At 39.0% G+C, this 15,654-nt stretch overlaps 1 pseudogene; it reads right to left on the bottom strand.

Annotated features, from left to right (window-relative positions):
- Positions 1 to 8,432: 8,432 nt before the first annotated feature.
- LOC101577285 lies at positions 8,433 to 15,402 on the bottom strand (annotated as a pseudogene).
- Positions 15,403 to 15,654: the final 252 nt, after the last annotated feature.

The raw sequence follows: 15,654 nt of genomic DNA, 5'->3' as shown, positions 1-15,654 counted from the left end.
ATCTGTGGAAGCATCCACTTAAAGGCCTGAGCTAGGGCCAGGCCCCCTAGGATTTTTTTTTTTTTTTTTTTGTTCCTCGAATGCCTTCAGGGCACTTTTGGCCAGTGGGAGAGGTGTGAGGTTCGAACTCCAGCAACCTGAGGCTGACAGCTTTGGACTGAGCTATCTGGCTGGCCAATATATCATTAATTGAGTCTTTACTACATTATTTTGGTATCTGGCTCATGAGTAAACAAGATACATATAGTTAGGACCACTGGGTCTTTATGCCCTAAGCCATGTAGAGAATTTTCTTACTGTGGAAGACAGAGTTCTGTAACTGACACACTAGATGATACTGGGATACTTCCCCCAGGTGTGTGTTTTGCCAATTGAAAATATCCCACCAGATTTGTTTAAATATCTTTATTTCTTCCTGAAATACTGCTGCAGTAATACTTAATGATAGCGAGTATTAAGAGTGGTTTCTTTGTCTATTTTGGTTTTTCAATACTAGGTGAAAGTATTGAAAAACCAATTGTATTGCTATGTAGTTGAGGCTGACTTTTAAACTTATAATATGTGACCCGAGCTGGCCTCCAGCTCGTCGTGATCCTCTTGCCTCAGCCTCCTGTATATGTCATACCATGCCTGGCTATAAGTTATATGTACCAGGGAAGGGCCAGGGATATAGCTCAGGGGGACAGTGCTTGTGTTTGATTCTCAGTAACTTAAAAAACAAAACAGAACAATATTTGCCAGGAAATGTCATAAACTCTAAGTGATGAGTCTCTACATCTGGGGAAACAAGTGCAAAAGGAGGTAATAAAACTGTTATGTAGTGGAACTAAATTTGAAACCAGGGTATCTCCAGTCTATGTTGTGCTATAACTATTGCAGTATACTAGTCTTTGAATATTCTCTTAATGGGTCTCCTTATTTTTGGTGTCTTGCACATTTGATTTGGTGTCATCAGGATATATCTTCCCAGAATACAATTTCCAACACCCTACACCTTGCTTCAAACTTTCAGTGTCTCAATTCCTATCAAAAGTTGTCACTGGGCTGGGGAGATGGCTCAGTGGAATAAGTGCTTCCCTGGCAAGCGCAAGGGCCTGAGTTCAATCCCCGGATCTACCAAAAAAAAAGTTGTCATAGTTTACATTACCCCTAATGTCTAGCTCCAAACATCTTTTCCAGCCATCAGTCTACTGTAGAACCTGCATTCTAATCTGAGTGTTCTACTCTTTTTTTCTTCCTCTGGGTACTGGGAATTGAATCAGCTTTTCTCTACCTGTTAGGCAAATGATTCAGTGCTGAGTTACTTTCCTAGCTGTTTATGAATTTATTATTTTTATGTTATCAGGGATTGAGTCCAGTTGTGCTCTGCAACTGAGCCACATACTCAGCCCTTTTAATTTGGTGGCATTTTTTGTTTTGGCTATTATAGCAACAAACTGGACACTTACATAGTTGGACTCCATATTTTTCTGAAATTTTTCTAAAAGGCACACTGTCTGTCACTTATGTAAACATCAAAAACCGGGTAGATTTGTAGTTTATTAATTGATGCTACTTCAGTGACTATAAGACAGTTTGATTATACAGAAATTTGTAAAAAAAATTCATTATAATAATAGCCAAAGACAAGACCACTCATGTCTGTGTGTATAACTATGCCTAAATTATGTTGTTCAGACAGACAGTGATTTTTTTCCCACTCTGGTGTCTACAGCTGATTTCCTATTCAGACTGCAAGGTTTATGATTTCTAAGACAGATACTATGCAGCAGTCTAACAACAGAATGCTATGTGTTGCTGTATTCACTGTAGCATGTATTTCTATACTATAGCATTTCAAAGCAGTAGCCTTTAACAGTGCATTGTTTCTTGAACTTCTGTACTATTCAACAAAAGGTTTTTTAACTGTGTGTCTGTATGTATGTATATATGTATGTATGTGTGTATATATACAGGGTTTTTAAAAAAATTTTATTTATTTATTTGTGTGTGTGTGTGTGTGTGTGTGTGTGTGGCCACCAGGGGACGGGGTTGGCTGGCATGTGGTGCTGGAGGATTGAACTGTGGTCCCTGTGCTTTGCTAAGCTTGTTTGTTCTAAGTAGGTGCTTTAGACCACTGAGCCATCTCACCAGCCCCCATACAGGTGTTTTTGAGACAGAGTCTTTCTACATAATTCAGGGTGGTCTTGAACTCACTGTGTTGGCCTCGAACTTGCAGTGATGCTCCTATCTCCGTCTCTCAAGTGGTGAGATTACAGATACATACCACCACATGTGGCAGGAGTTTAAGTTTTAAAATACAAAGTGAATAATGTGTAAAACACAAAATACTTATGTTGCCAGATCTCTTGGAAGAGAAGAGACAACCACAGGCCGGTGTGCTGGCTTGCCCTCCAGTAGGGTCAGAGGGAAGACACTGCAGGTTATTTAATCAGTGGTGTTTTCCCTTTTCTTTGTGGCTAATAATAATTTGATATGAAAATAATAGGGAAATGTATTTTTGGTGTTAATAATTGTGAACCTACTTAGTATAGTCACAGAAACTCAGTGAACTATTTATTGGAACAAAAATGAAAGAATTATTTTTAGATGTAAGAAAGAAAATGGAAGAGGTGAAGTACAGTTGTCATCTGTTTCATTTCTGTTAGAAACCTCTTACTCTGAGACCAATACGTATTTAGCTTTTTGCAAATGAGGTCCATATCTATTTTAAGTCATATGCACAAAAAATCCTAAAAGTGATTTGAAAGCAAGGTATGAAATGTTTACTGAAATGTATTGTAAATATTTTAATCTTTATAAGCATACACTTAATTTTTTTTAATTTTTATTTATTTGTTTATTTTTTTGGTGGAACTGGGGATTGAACTCAGGCCCTTGCGCTTGCCAGGGAAGCGCTTATTCCACTGAGCCATCTCCCTGCGCCCTAAGGATACACTTAAAATATGGCTTGGTTTGGTAGCCTGAATTACAAAAGGCAGAATTTAATGAAATTGGATCTAAACTCTAATGCAAATGAAAACTATAATTTTCTATTTTGATCTTATATATAATTATTTACATATAAAACAGTAATCCATTGGTAAGTACAGCTTTGGTGGTGAAGGCTCAGGTAAACTGTTTTTCTTTAGTCATCTCTCATTCTTTAGCAGATTGAAGTGCTGAGCTCTTAGGTCAGTATTCACACCATCCTTTATCTAGCTATAACTTATTTTTCCAGTTGCTTTCGTGCCACTTTTCTTTGTAAATTCTACACATTCTTGTCAAACTAAAGCTTTGTTTGGTATTGTCTATCTGTCTGTCTGTCTTTCTTTCTCTTTCTTAGAATCTTGCTATGTATTTTAGGCTGACCTTAAATTAAACTCACTATGTAGCCCAGGCTGGCTTTGAAATTGTGGCACTCTTTCTGCCTCAACCTCCTGAGTGCTGGCATTATAGATGTATACCACCACACTCAACTTTATCTCTTTTTGAGATTTCTTTCTCTGGCCTAAGCTTGGGATGCTCTCCATCTCATTCTTACATGGCTTTCAAGACCCAGATGCAAGAATATTTCTCCAAGCTGTTTTCTTTGATACTTACTCCCATTAGTGTCTGCTGTCCCCAAACTCGTTTTCTTTGATACTTACTCCCATTAATGTCTGCTGTCCCCAAACTCTTCTTGTATTAGGCACTTCTAAACATTTTCTACAATGTATTAAGACTGGCCATCTACTTGTTTTGCCTTTTCCACTAGATATATGACCATTCTTTGTAAACCTAATAATGTCTATCATAGTCACTTATATGTGGTAAATATTGACAACTAAGTAATGAATTAAGTTGAACCCTGTTAAATTTCAGTAAGGTATTAGGAATTATGAAACAAACTAAGAATTTAATAAGCTATTTGCAAAGCAATATTGTATTAAGGGATAAATGAAACTTTGTGCTAAGGGCAAAGAAGAACTTTTGGAGGATTTAGATTAGAAAAGATAGGATATATAATTGAAGGATAAAGAATTATAGGTAGAAAGTTACTGTGAGAAATCTGACATTGAAACCCAATATTTTGTAAACTTAATAGACACTAATTTTTTTACTTTTTTTTTTTTTTTTTTAAGTATGGTATTACTATGAGGTCATTAAGGTCACATAGGAATGAATTTCAATGTGTCTATTAGGACAAATAAGGACATGAGAAGCATACAGGTTAGGAATTATTTATTTTTTTGTGTGTGAAATTGAACCCAGAACCTTCACACTGATCTACCTGCCCAGGCCTAATATTTTAACTGAAGACAATGATTTGGGGTTATCTTTTCCTTAACTAACCAGCGCACAAGAGCTATTAGTTCAAAGGAGTTACATATTACCTGTTTATAAAACTTACCTATTTCTGTGTTAGTCAGCTTTTACCACTCTAATAAAACATCCAGTTTAATCAACCTAAAAAAGAAATGTTTTATTGATTCCCAGTTTGTGATGCTACAGTTCAAGATGGCTTGGACCACTGCCTGTGGGCCTGGATGAGGTGGTGAGTTCTAACAGGAGCATGTGTGGGAGTGCCTGAACTGCTCTACATAACTGCAAAACTTCCCAGGGCCCACAACCACCTATAGCACCTGGGCTGGGGAAGCTCTCCAAGGATCAGATTAATCCTAATTATGGCTTCATAATTCTGTGAAACTATATGCAGTTAAATATGTAAACCTATTCAAGTTTTATATTTCTGGCTGTGACTCAAAAATACCTCTATATTAAGCCTCCATGTTTATATGCATTGCAATTTATCTTACCCCAAAGTGTTAATTGAGTCTGGGTTTTTCCTACTCCTCACTGCCCATAACGTTGATGTTTTTTGAGGTGTTCATCCTGTGCAGGCCCATGCTGTTTCTTCTGAATCCATTGTCTTATTTACTTCTCACAGCATGCCTGTAGGAAGGGTACCATTATTGTCCCCTTTATGGACAAGACTCAAGTGTGAAGTGATTGGCCTTAGGCACTTGGAACCCTAGGAACCCAGTTACTCTCACTGTGAGGACAATTTCTGAGTTATTGTATTACACTGTGTCCTTGCTTATATTTTATGAATAATGAAAAATTTGCAGGGCGTGTCTGTGATACAGCTCAGTGGACTAAGTGCCTGCTTTGGCATGTGCAAGGACCAGAGTTTGATCCCTGCTCCACGTGCCGTGCTGACAGGCGTGCTGAGCTGTTGACCCAGTCTGGGCATATTGATGCACACCTGTAATCCTATCACTGGGTAGGCTGAAAACAGGATCACTATTCCAAGCTGCATAGCGAGACCATGTGCCAAATACATAAATGAAAAAAATCTGCTTTTACTGTAGGTAGATCTTTTTAAAAAAAAGAAAGAAAGAAAGAAAGAAAGAAAAAAAATTTGCAGGGCTCAGATATACAGTATTTCTGCTTTCACATAGATTAAAAAAACTGGAACCTTCAGATTTATTAGCTAAGATTACATAAGACATAGAATCTGTTTAAACCAATATGATGGCAGAATGATAGGTGAAGTATTGGGTATAGAGGCACACATTTGTAATCCTAGCAGTGGCAAGGCTGAAGCAGGATCATTGTGAGTTCAGGGACAGCCTGGAATGTATAGTGACCTTGCCTCAAAAAAAACTTACAATTTGCACAGGTACAGATTCCCTGTGATAAATATGATTATCATATAAAATGTACCAATAAAAATTTTAAAAAGTTTATTTTGTACAGGGTCTTGCTATGCAGCTTGAACTCATAGTTATCCTCTTGTTTCAGCTCCCCCTGTGCTGGGATTAATGGCATGTGCCCCCACACACAGTTGTGGTGGCTGGCGTGGTGTGTCTGGCTCAGCATGTGGTACTGGGGATCGAACCCGGGTCCTTGTGCTTGCCATGCTCAGCTTAGATTGCCAAGCTGTCTTCCCAGTCCCATAAAAATAAGTTTGAAAAAATCCCCCAAACAAAACAAAAATAGGGGAACTAAGGAGCAGTTACTGCTTCAGTTTTGTTTTGGGGCTAATGCAGTAGGCTTGTTCAGAGTGTAGGCAAAAATCATAAACATAATGAGGTGGTTATTCAAAGATGGGTCTGTTACTCCTTTATTGAGTAATTTTGGTAAGATTTAATCTTAGCATTTTCTTCTGTGATTTTAATAAAAAGTTTATTTACTGTAAGTTAATTTCTTTCCAGTTTTACCTGTCTTGATTGCCATATAAGAGCATGATATAGCACAGTTACTACTGTGATGTTTCAATGCATAGCATTTAAAATAATAGTACATACATGAGATTTGCTTTCAGATACATATAAATAAGTAGTATTCTGATATTATATTAGAAAACATGTTGTTTATGAGTGGAACTGGATGAAGTTATTAATAACCAAGTATGTGTTATAGTCATTTATACAGAATCACTGTAACTATATCATATACCAAATTTACATCTGTGTAACATTTTGGTTTGCATAGCACACAGTAACTCGGTATAAAACTAGGTGTATTGAAACATGCAGAGTATGTAGTCTGGGCTTGCATCAGTATACAGAAATTGATCTCATTGAACGGTCATATTTTCTTTTAACTTCAAATTGTCAATGTTATTGGTGTCTATCTAGACCATATTGGTCTCCTTTTGTCTCACTTCTAGTCATCTTTCACTTGTAGCCTTGATATCATCTCTTTGAGGAAGCTTTCCTTGACATTGCCTCCCTCTACCCCGTACATCATAAAAATATAATTAGTAATCTGTGTTTTCATCTGATCATAATGTTTCATTCACTTGCATTCCTGTGTTGGTATGTATTTGTTGAATTAAAAAATAAGTGAGTGAAAAAACATCTGAATTGAGGACAAGGAAAGCTGCTTTGGGGCCGGGGAGCCTGAGTTCAATCCCCAGTTCTGCCAAAAAAAAAAATAATAATAATAAAGCTGTCTTACCCTTATAATTATTACATGTTTGCTATAATGGCAATTTTATTTTGCCTTAAAGAGAAATTCTTTTAAATAAAAATACTTGGTTGACCTAATTATACAAGGAAATTATGAGCTAACATGTATATATTACTTTCCTTTTGGAGCTGTAATTATCATGAAGTTGGTGCTTAAAACATAATGTACTGTACTCACTAACTTTATGCATCTAATGTGGTCTTTGAGTTAAAGTCAAGGTATTTGCAGGGCTGTGCTCCTTCCAGAGTCGCTTGAGGGAGCATGTTTCCAGGGCCAGAAAAAGGGCCACATACTTTGCTCATGGCCCACTTTACCCTCCCAGGCCAACTGTGCAGGATCTTTACATCCCTCTCACTGTCGCCTTTTATGTTTTTGTTTAAGGACCCTGATCGTTATGTTGTGCCCCCATTAGTAATCCTGGATAATCACAAGTGAAGGTCAGTATGATTCCATCTGCAGCCTTTGTTTTTTCTGGCCATGTGGTATAAAACATTCACAGGCTCTGAAAACTAGGACATCTTATAGGTCATTATTCTGCCTACCTTCATAGCTAAGCTTTCATGTCAGTTCAAATTGTTGTTACTTTTTTCCATATAAAACAATAATTAAAGATGTTAAAATAATGCTTTGCAGCCATGTTTTAGGTGCTTCACATTTAGTGCTCATCAGTCTTGTGTGTGCATTATAGTCATGCCATTTTATAAATGAAACTGAGATTTTCACTCTAACTCCAGGCAGTCCCTACTCTGGAGGCCTTGCTGTTGGAGCCCTGAAAGGATTGAGTTGGTGTATATGCAGACACAGTTATATTTGCATCTAGTGCTGAGGAATCACCAACTGAGTATTTGGTACCATGGGCTTTCACTTTCTTCTTGTCATTAAAATGGATTTTGAATTCAATTACACATTGCTATGTGTATAAACACTTTAAATAAAAAAAAATTAGAATAAAAAAACATTTAGTTTCTCATCTGTTTTCCCAAATAAGTCTTACTAGTTTTGGTTTCTTCTTTTTTGGTGGGATGGGCATGGAACCCAATGCTCACCCACACTCAGTGCAGGGTCTGTTGTGGAGCTGTGCCCCTCAGCCTTAACCAGCAGTGCCCCTTTTTGAGTGTCATTCAATACTCTTCGTGACCCCTTTCTCCACTCTAGAAAGCACTAATTCAGTGTAGGTTAGAAGTGAGGAACAGACAGGAAAGTGACAGACTTTGAGAGGAGCTTGTTGTTCTGTGCTTTGCATGGCTATGGAGAGCTAAGATGAGCTGATGGGGACAAGAGGGTAGGGCACCACACTTGACTCAGTGTGGCTCACTAGGCTCAGTTTTATTTATTTATTTTGTATTTCATTTAAAAGAGGGTCACGTCTCATCTTTTAATTCTCAAAGTATGTGGTTTCCTTTTTACATATATACACAAGTACTTTTAAACATAAACACCAAAATCTCAGGAGAATAAATTTAAGCAACCAAAAGCATGGAAGAAAAGGCCTGTCACCCGACTTGAACATCTCTGTCCTCAGCTGGACATAACATCCAAAATATCTTGTGTACATGGTCCACAGGTTGTCCTCTGAGAGTCTTAAAACAACAGCCATACTTGTCATTAAGGTGGGTTCTGCCATCTCCACTTTGACCTTCAGATGGAACCCGTACACAGTAGTCTAGATCATCTTCAGGATATTTTGAAGAACGTGTAGGTAGAAATTTGCTTAGACCAGGAGCTTTCTTTTTCTTCAATTCATTGGTGCTGCTCTTATGTTCATTATCTGGTGCTGAGGGTTCCTCTTGTGATGAAGCTGCCTCACTAGTCTCTTGATAAAGTTATCAACCTTTATTCTGTTCTAATCGGTTGGGTTAAGGGATGTTTTTATGGCCGCCTCCTGCATAGCACAGGAGGTCTGCAGGAGCGTTTATTTCCTGGCCTACTGCGTCTGCCTCTATCCCTGGCAGCAGCCCACTGCTTCATTTTCTTTTCATGCTCCTGTTTCTTTTTGTTCTTCCTCTTCTTCCTTCTCCTCCTGCTTCAGGCTCATCCTTTAGTCTCATTAGAGCTGGAGGGAGTTATGGCTGCTTGGAGGCAATTTCCCTACTGTTGCAGTTTTTAATTTGAATTTGCTTCCACCTGTCATGGCACCAAAAAGAGGCAATGTAAGCTTCTTAGCTTTGTTTCCTGAATCTGCAGTCTGACTTTCAGTTTTTTGTAGTTCAGGGATCTGTGCTGACTTTAGAATTTTAATTAACCCTTTTAGTCTCTTTTGTTCTCTCCTCAGTTCAAAAATTCTCAGGTGAAGTTTCTTCCAAGATACACCATCAGATGTATTCCCTGATTTAATTTCTGACATGAACACATATAATGAATCCAGAGATGCTGACTGAGAGAGCTTTGCTGGAAGGCTTGAGCCTCTCAGAAATTTCAGAAAGTTCTTTTTCAACATCATTTAACTTTGCAACCAGTGATTCAAAGGTCTCTGGCTTCTCATCAATCTTCCCAGCCTTTTTCATCTAGTTCAGATCCTTCTTCTCAATCAGACCAGTCTGATCAAGGAATGTACCATCATCACTATCATAAAAGTCTTCATCTTCCCAGTTCTTGGCTTTTCTTTTCTGAAATATTAAAGGTGAATAAAATGACTGAAAGCGAAATAAGTTTTTTTTTAAAAGGACAAGCACATAGGGGTTGGGGAGATGGCTCAGTGGAATAAGTGCTTCCCTGGCAAGTGCAAGGGTCTGAGTTCAGTCCCCAGTTCTGCAATAACAAAACCAAAAAGGCAAGCACAACTTGGCAGGCAGATTAGCAATAAGAGTCTACAAGTTGCCAAGCCATATAAAAAACAAAGGGCAAGTCGGGCATGGTGGTGGACACTTAGGACACTGAGGCAGGAGAATCACAAGTTTGAGCCCAGCCTTGATATTTTAGGTACTTTAGCAAGACCCTGTCTCGAAATTTAAAAAAGATGAAAAGAATAGAAAAACAGGGTGGGAAAGGGAAGGAGGGAGAGAGAGAGAGAGAGCTAGACTCAGTTTTAAATATTTTAGGGTTCTAACAAGAAAGTTAAATTCATGGGAAGGAAAATAAGAATAAAAAAGGCTCTGAAACAGGAATTAGAAGTGTATACCTTAAAGGAAAAAGAAAGCAGTTTATAGGGCTGGGGATATAGCTCAGCAGCATGGTGCCTGCCTGTCAAGCACATGGTCCTGAGTTTGATTCCTGGTTCAAAAGAAAGCAGATAGATTTATTATTAAATTTAAATTAATTAATATTTTGGTACCAGGGATTGAACTTAGGACCTTGTGCTTGCCAGGCAGGCACTTATGTCTGCTGAGCTGTCTCCCTGACCCCTCAATGTACCAGAAATTGAATTCATGCCCTCATGCTTATCAGGCCAGCATTGTGCCACTGAGAAAGCAGATATATTTGACTAGAGCAGATGCCTTTCCCAAAGATAAATCCCAAGATTCCCTAGATCAGAGAGGGAACAGACCACTGGAAGTCTTGAGCTGGAGGGCATGGGTGGATGGTGTCAGAGGGGTTTCCTGGGGATTTTGTTTGTTGTGTTTCAGAGAAATTTTCCTGCTCTAAACAGGTTTCCTTCAGGTGAAGTTTTGGGAGTGGGCCATGTGTAAATGAGAGCCTGACAGAAAGTTGTATGGTGGGGAGAGTGCTGCATGTGGGCGAACAACTGACATCAGCATCCCAGATAGCAGTTTTTCAAAAGCCGCCACAGGTGCAGGTTTATTTAAGGCAGACCACAACACAGGTGTGCTTCCCCGACAAACACCTAACCACAGAAGCCTGTCGGTCTACTCCGAGAACTGCGTGACAGAGAATTCAGCTTTCTGTTTGTCTTAATTTTTTAAGTTTTAGAAAGAATGTGGGATCAGATTTCTTCATGTTTTGAATTCTTTTTAACTTACTAATGTTGGCCTCCTGATAGCATTTCACTTCTACTGTACTGTGATTGTATAAGGATCAACATGACAATCTCTGCACGCAAGAACCAAAATATTCAGGGATAAAAATGCCACTTAGAAGAAATTTGTAACTGGATGTGGTGGCACATCCCAGCACTCAGGAGGCTGGACCAGGAGGATTGCTACAAACTCGAGGTCACCCTAAGTCACATAGCGAGTTCAAGGCTGGCTTGAACTATACAGCCAGGACCTGTCTCAAAAGCAAAAGACAAAATTTATCCATATGGATGGGGAAAAATAGTAGCTTTTAGTACAGTAAAATGAACATATGACATAGGCCTAGCATCAACATTTAGCGTTAGGAAGACCGGGGGAAATAGCTCAGCAGTATAAGCCTGGCAAGTGTAAGGTCCTGAGTTTAGTTGCTGTAACCAAAATGAAAAAAACAAACCATTGAGCTTCAGAGTGACTAAGATTAATTGATTTAGAATGACTTAGTCAGTCTTGGCGTGGTGGTGCACACCTGTAATCCCAGCACTCAGGAGGCTGAGGCAGGTGGACTGCCTTGGATACAAGGCCAGTCATCTACAAAGTGATAATCTGTCTCAAAAAACAAAACAAAACTAAAAAAAACCAAAATAGACATTATTCTGACACAATTTTTAAAATCATATGCTTCGTATAGGATCCCACTACACAGCTTGGACTTGTAATCCTCCTGTTTTAGCCTCCCTAGTGCTGGGATTACAGGTGTGCACCACCATGCCGGGTTTCGGTGCTGGCCTGGCATGGCATGTAGTACCAGTACTGGGGATGGAACTCTGGTCCTTGCGCTTGCTAGGCAGGTGCTTAGACTGCCGACCTATCTCCCCAGCCCTAAACTTGTACAATTTAAATACAGGAAAAACTTTTCATATTTAAGTCTATGGTGTCATCTCTGTGGTTCCCCCTTTCTCTCTTGGGTCCATGAATTTTCCTGCACATCCTGAACAGGCTCTCTTCACCCTGCGTTTGTGTTATGTTTCCTCAGAACAGTTTTTCTGACTTGGGTTAGGCAGACTTCCAATGAGTTTGGTTTCCTTCACATGGCCCCTGCCCTGTACCCAGGGCCTGTAGGGCTTTAACTGAGAGGTGACACTGTGTTCTCCATGGGTGCCCAGGGTAATTCTAGCGGCCTGAGAAGCAGAAGACTTCCACAGCCAAAGAGGGAGAGAGAGTCTGACACAGAGAAGGCCTGACCTATTGCTGCAGGGTTGGCCAGTGTGGAGCCATTGGCTGCTGAGGAGTGAGCTCACCCTGCAGCATGGAGTGGCAAGGAGATCAGTGGAGATATCATAGTCTGAAGCCACTGTGCTGTGTCTGCTTGGGCCACCTGCATGGACTCTGCCTCAGCCTGACTGCATCCCTTTCCCCGAGACCATTCTCTGTCCTGTGTTTTCAGCACTGTGCTTTGCTGTGCTCTCAGCAGCTGGCCAAAATGTGAGTTGTCCAGTGTGCTTGCTCAGCTCACTCGCCTCCCACCTGACCAGGCTCATGATGGGCATCATCATGTTGGAGCACCAAAACATGATGGTCAGGTAAAGAGAGTGCATAACCCATACTAAGTCTGCAGTGAGTGCTTACTGAGAAATAGAAAAAGAGAAACTCAAAATCCCCATTTACTAAGAGAGATAAGGTCTCATTATATAGCCCCAGCTGGCCTTGAACTTGCTGCAGTCAGATCATCTTGAGTCTTCTGAGTGAAGGGATTACAGGAGTATAGCACCATGCCTATTGGGAAAGAATATTTTTATATAATAGTAAATGAGGTAAACGTAAATAAAGGCTTTATCTCAACCTATATTAACATAGTGGGCAACTACTTTAAAGATAAACATTCTGTTTCTAAACAGTATATAAGGTATACATGTGACCAAAAAGAAACACAAAATATTTTTGATAGTGACTCAGTTGTTTTTAAATTATAAAGGGTAACACATCAAATATCCATACTCTACTTGCAGTTGCTTACCTACCCCTTAATAGTACTGGACTCCTCTGTAAATTTGTGCTGAGGGGCTGGAGAGATAGCTCAGTAGAATAAGTGCTTGTCTGGCAAGCGCAAGGGCCTGAGTTCAATCCCTGGTTCCACCAAAAATAAATAAATAAATTTAAAAAAATGAATTTGTGCTGATCCAGGCTGAGTCACCCCTGCTCGTGTAGGGCTGGAGGCAACACCTGCAGGAGGAGTGAAGGCTACACTAGGGTCAGGACGGTGGGGCGATTGGCACCCATGAGGGTTGGTTTCAGTGTTGTCCTAGAGAAGGAGCTTTTCTGCCTTCTTTAGTCATCCTGTGCAGGGAGATCTGTAGAACTGCAGGTCATTTTGGGACTTTTAATTTGTTTAATATTGAACTTAAATGTGTGACTGGTACAGACAATGATTTTTCCACCTTCAAATGATCACTCCTCTTGATCATTTTTTATTTTTTCATTTTAGGGAAGGGTCTACAGGGTGTTCAGGGTCTCACCACTAGATTGGACTTGTAGTGATCCTCCTGTTAACAACCTTCCAAGTGCTGGGATTATAGGCTTGCGACCATGCCCAGTCTCAATTGCCATCTCAGCACACCCTGGGGGCAGGGCCGGCATGGCAGGTTTGGGGATGGAATCCCTGGCCCCTATGCCTGCTTGCAGGTGCTTTAATCCACTGAGCTATTTGGCCGGCCCTCTCTTGATCGTTTTTGATGTGGTCATCTCTTGACAGATCTCTTAAAATATTCTCTGCTGACTCAATAGTTAGCTAGGAATTGTGGCAAAGGTATAGGAGCAGAGCTCTCATATATATAGAGAAGTTATAAATGCTGTGTTTCTGCTGATCCTTTAATGTATTTTTTAGACGTGTTGATTTTTGGATAGAAATCTCTGACTCTGACACCATATGTCTTCCTTATGGGAATATCAGTGCATTTTGGGTTTCTGAGCTGGTTACATGTTCTTAAGGATAAAGTAAACATAGTTCCTCTGTGATAAACTGGAAATCTGTCAGATACAAAATTTTTATCTCAAGTATGTATTTTACAGTTTCTGTTAATTTTTATTTTCCACCTTGAAATCAAGAGATTCTAGAATTTCTTCATATGAAAGTGCTAAGGAAATGAAAGAAGATAGCTTAGAGAGATTTCAGTACTGTTGATTTTCTTTTCACATTTTTTTCAATTTTAATTTCTTAACGTGTCATCTTTTCATTTTTAATTAGCTCATGTTTGCTGTATACATAGTAAGCACAGCCCTTGTGGGATTGATGTATATACATAACATGCATAAACTTTTTTTATCCTCTTCCTCCTCACCCTTCCATCTCTTTGTCCCCTGTTCATTAAAGATCTGTCTCCTTTTTTCCTATTATCTATTTTTTATTTTGGTCTTTGTTTGAAGTTTCAGTTTCTCATATAAGAGAAACCACATGATATTTAAGCTTGTGTGTCAGATTTATTTTACTTAAAAATTGGTCTCAAGGTACTTCTATTTTCCTACAAATGACTCAGGTTTATCTTTCTTTATGGCACAGTGATACTCCATTTAATTCATATTGATTATAAGGGTTAATGGGCTAATTTGGCTGGCTTACAACATGCATGTAACTTCTAATACTTTGATCTTTTTCACTTTCCTGTACCCTTTGCTCTACCTTCTCTCTAGTTTACATTGTTTCAATATGAATGTTTAGGTCATCTCTCTCCCCCATTATCTACCCTAACACTCTGCCCTTCTCCATTGCTCCTTTCCTCTTGTCTAACTTTGTGCTTTCTACTATCTTGTTATCCTTTTTAGCATTCAGATTTTAGGAGAACGTGTGATATTTGTCTTTCTGACTCTGACTTCTTTGCCCATCACATCCACCATTTTCCTGCAGATGACACAATACCACTCTTCTTTATGGCCAGACAGGCTCCATGGTGTGTATCTATACATTTTCTACATCCACTCACCTGTGGGTGCACATGATTCATTTTCATTTCACTTATCCCTTGTGATACCAAAGATGTTGCCATATACAGTCAGGGCCTCACTTCTTTGACACTGCTCCTTCTTTGACTTTTGGGGACATAAGAAGTTGCTTCTAAAATTTAAAGATTTTTAGGTTACTTGGAATATATAGATTGACTTTTAATTCAAGATTTAGCATGACTTCAATTTTTTTCTTTTTTCTTTTAGCTATTGGGTAAGCCTGTTTATTACCTAAACTTACTTTTGTTTTCAAGTTCAAAGAAAACTAAGACATATGTTTATTACACTAAATAGGAAATTTAATCCATTAACAAAAGCAAATGATTTCAGCCACATTTTAGATTTACAGCCAAGAACACTATTAAAAAAGTCATTTTTAAAAGAAAGTAACAATTACACTTAATCAGATGTGCATTATATATACCATCATGTAAGGTTGATTCAGATTAGAGTCTTCCTCTGAAATTAGTTTCAAGTCCTTCATATTTCCCTGAAATTTCTGCAGCATCCCCATTATTGATGTATTTTCATCCATTTTGGTGTCTCTTTCCACTTCCATTCTTCATAGTGAATCCAGAATGAGTTTTTAAAAAAATTTTTAAATTTATTTTTGGTGGAACCAGGGATTGAACTCAGGCCCTTGCGCTTGCCAGGGGAGCATCTATTCCACTGAGCCATCTCCCCAGAGCCCCCTGAGAATGAGGTTAATAATGTCACTTCGTTTCCTTGTGTAATCTCAAACCATATTAATTTCTCATTGCATAGAGAATAAAATGGAATTGCACTAGTCTCAGGCTATACCTACTTCTTC

This window comes from Octodon degus, unplaced genomic scaffold, assembly GCF_000260255.1.
Source record: "Octodon degus isolate 3935 unplaced genomic scaffold, OctDeg1.0 scaffold00269, whole genome shotgun sequence".
In the NCBI taxonomy this organism is placed as follows: domain Eukaryota; kingdom Metazoa; phylum Chordata; class Mammalia; order Rodentia; family Octodontidae; genus Octodon; species Octodon degus.
Note: the sequence above shows the minus strand (reverse complement) of the source record. Positions and strands in the feature narration are given on the sequence as shown.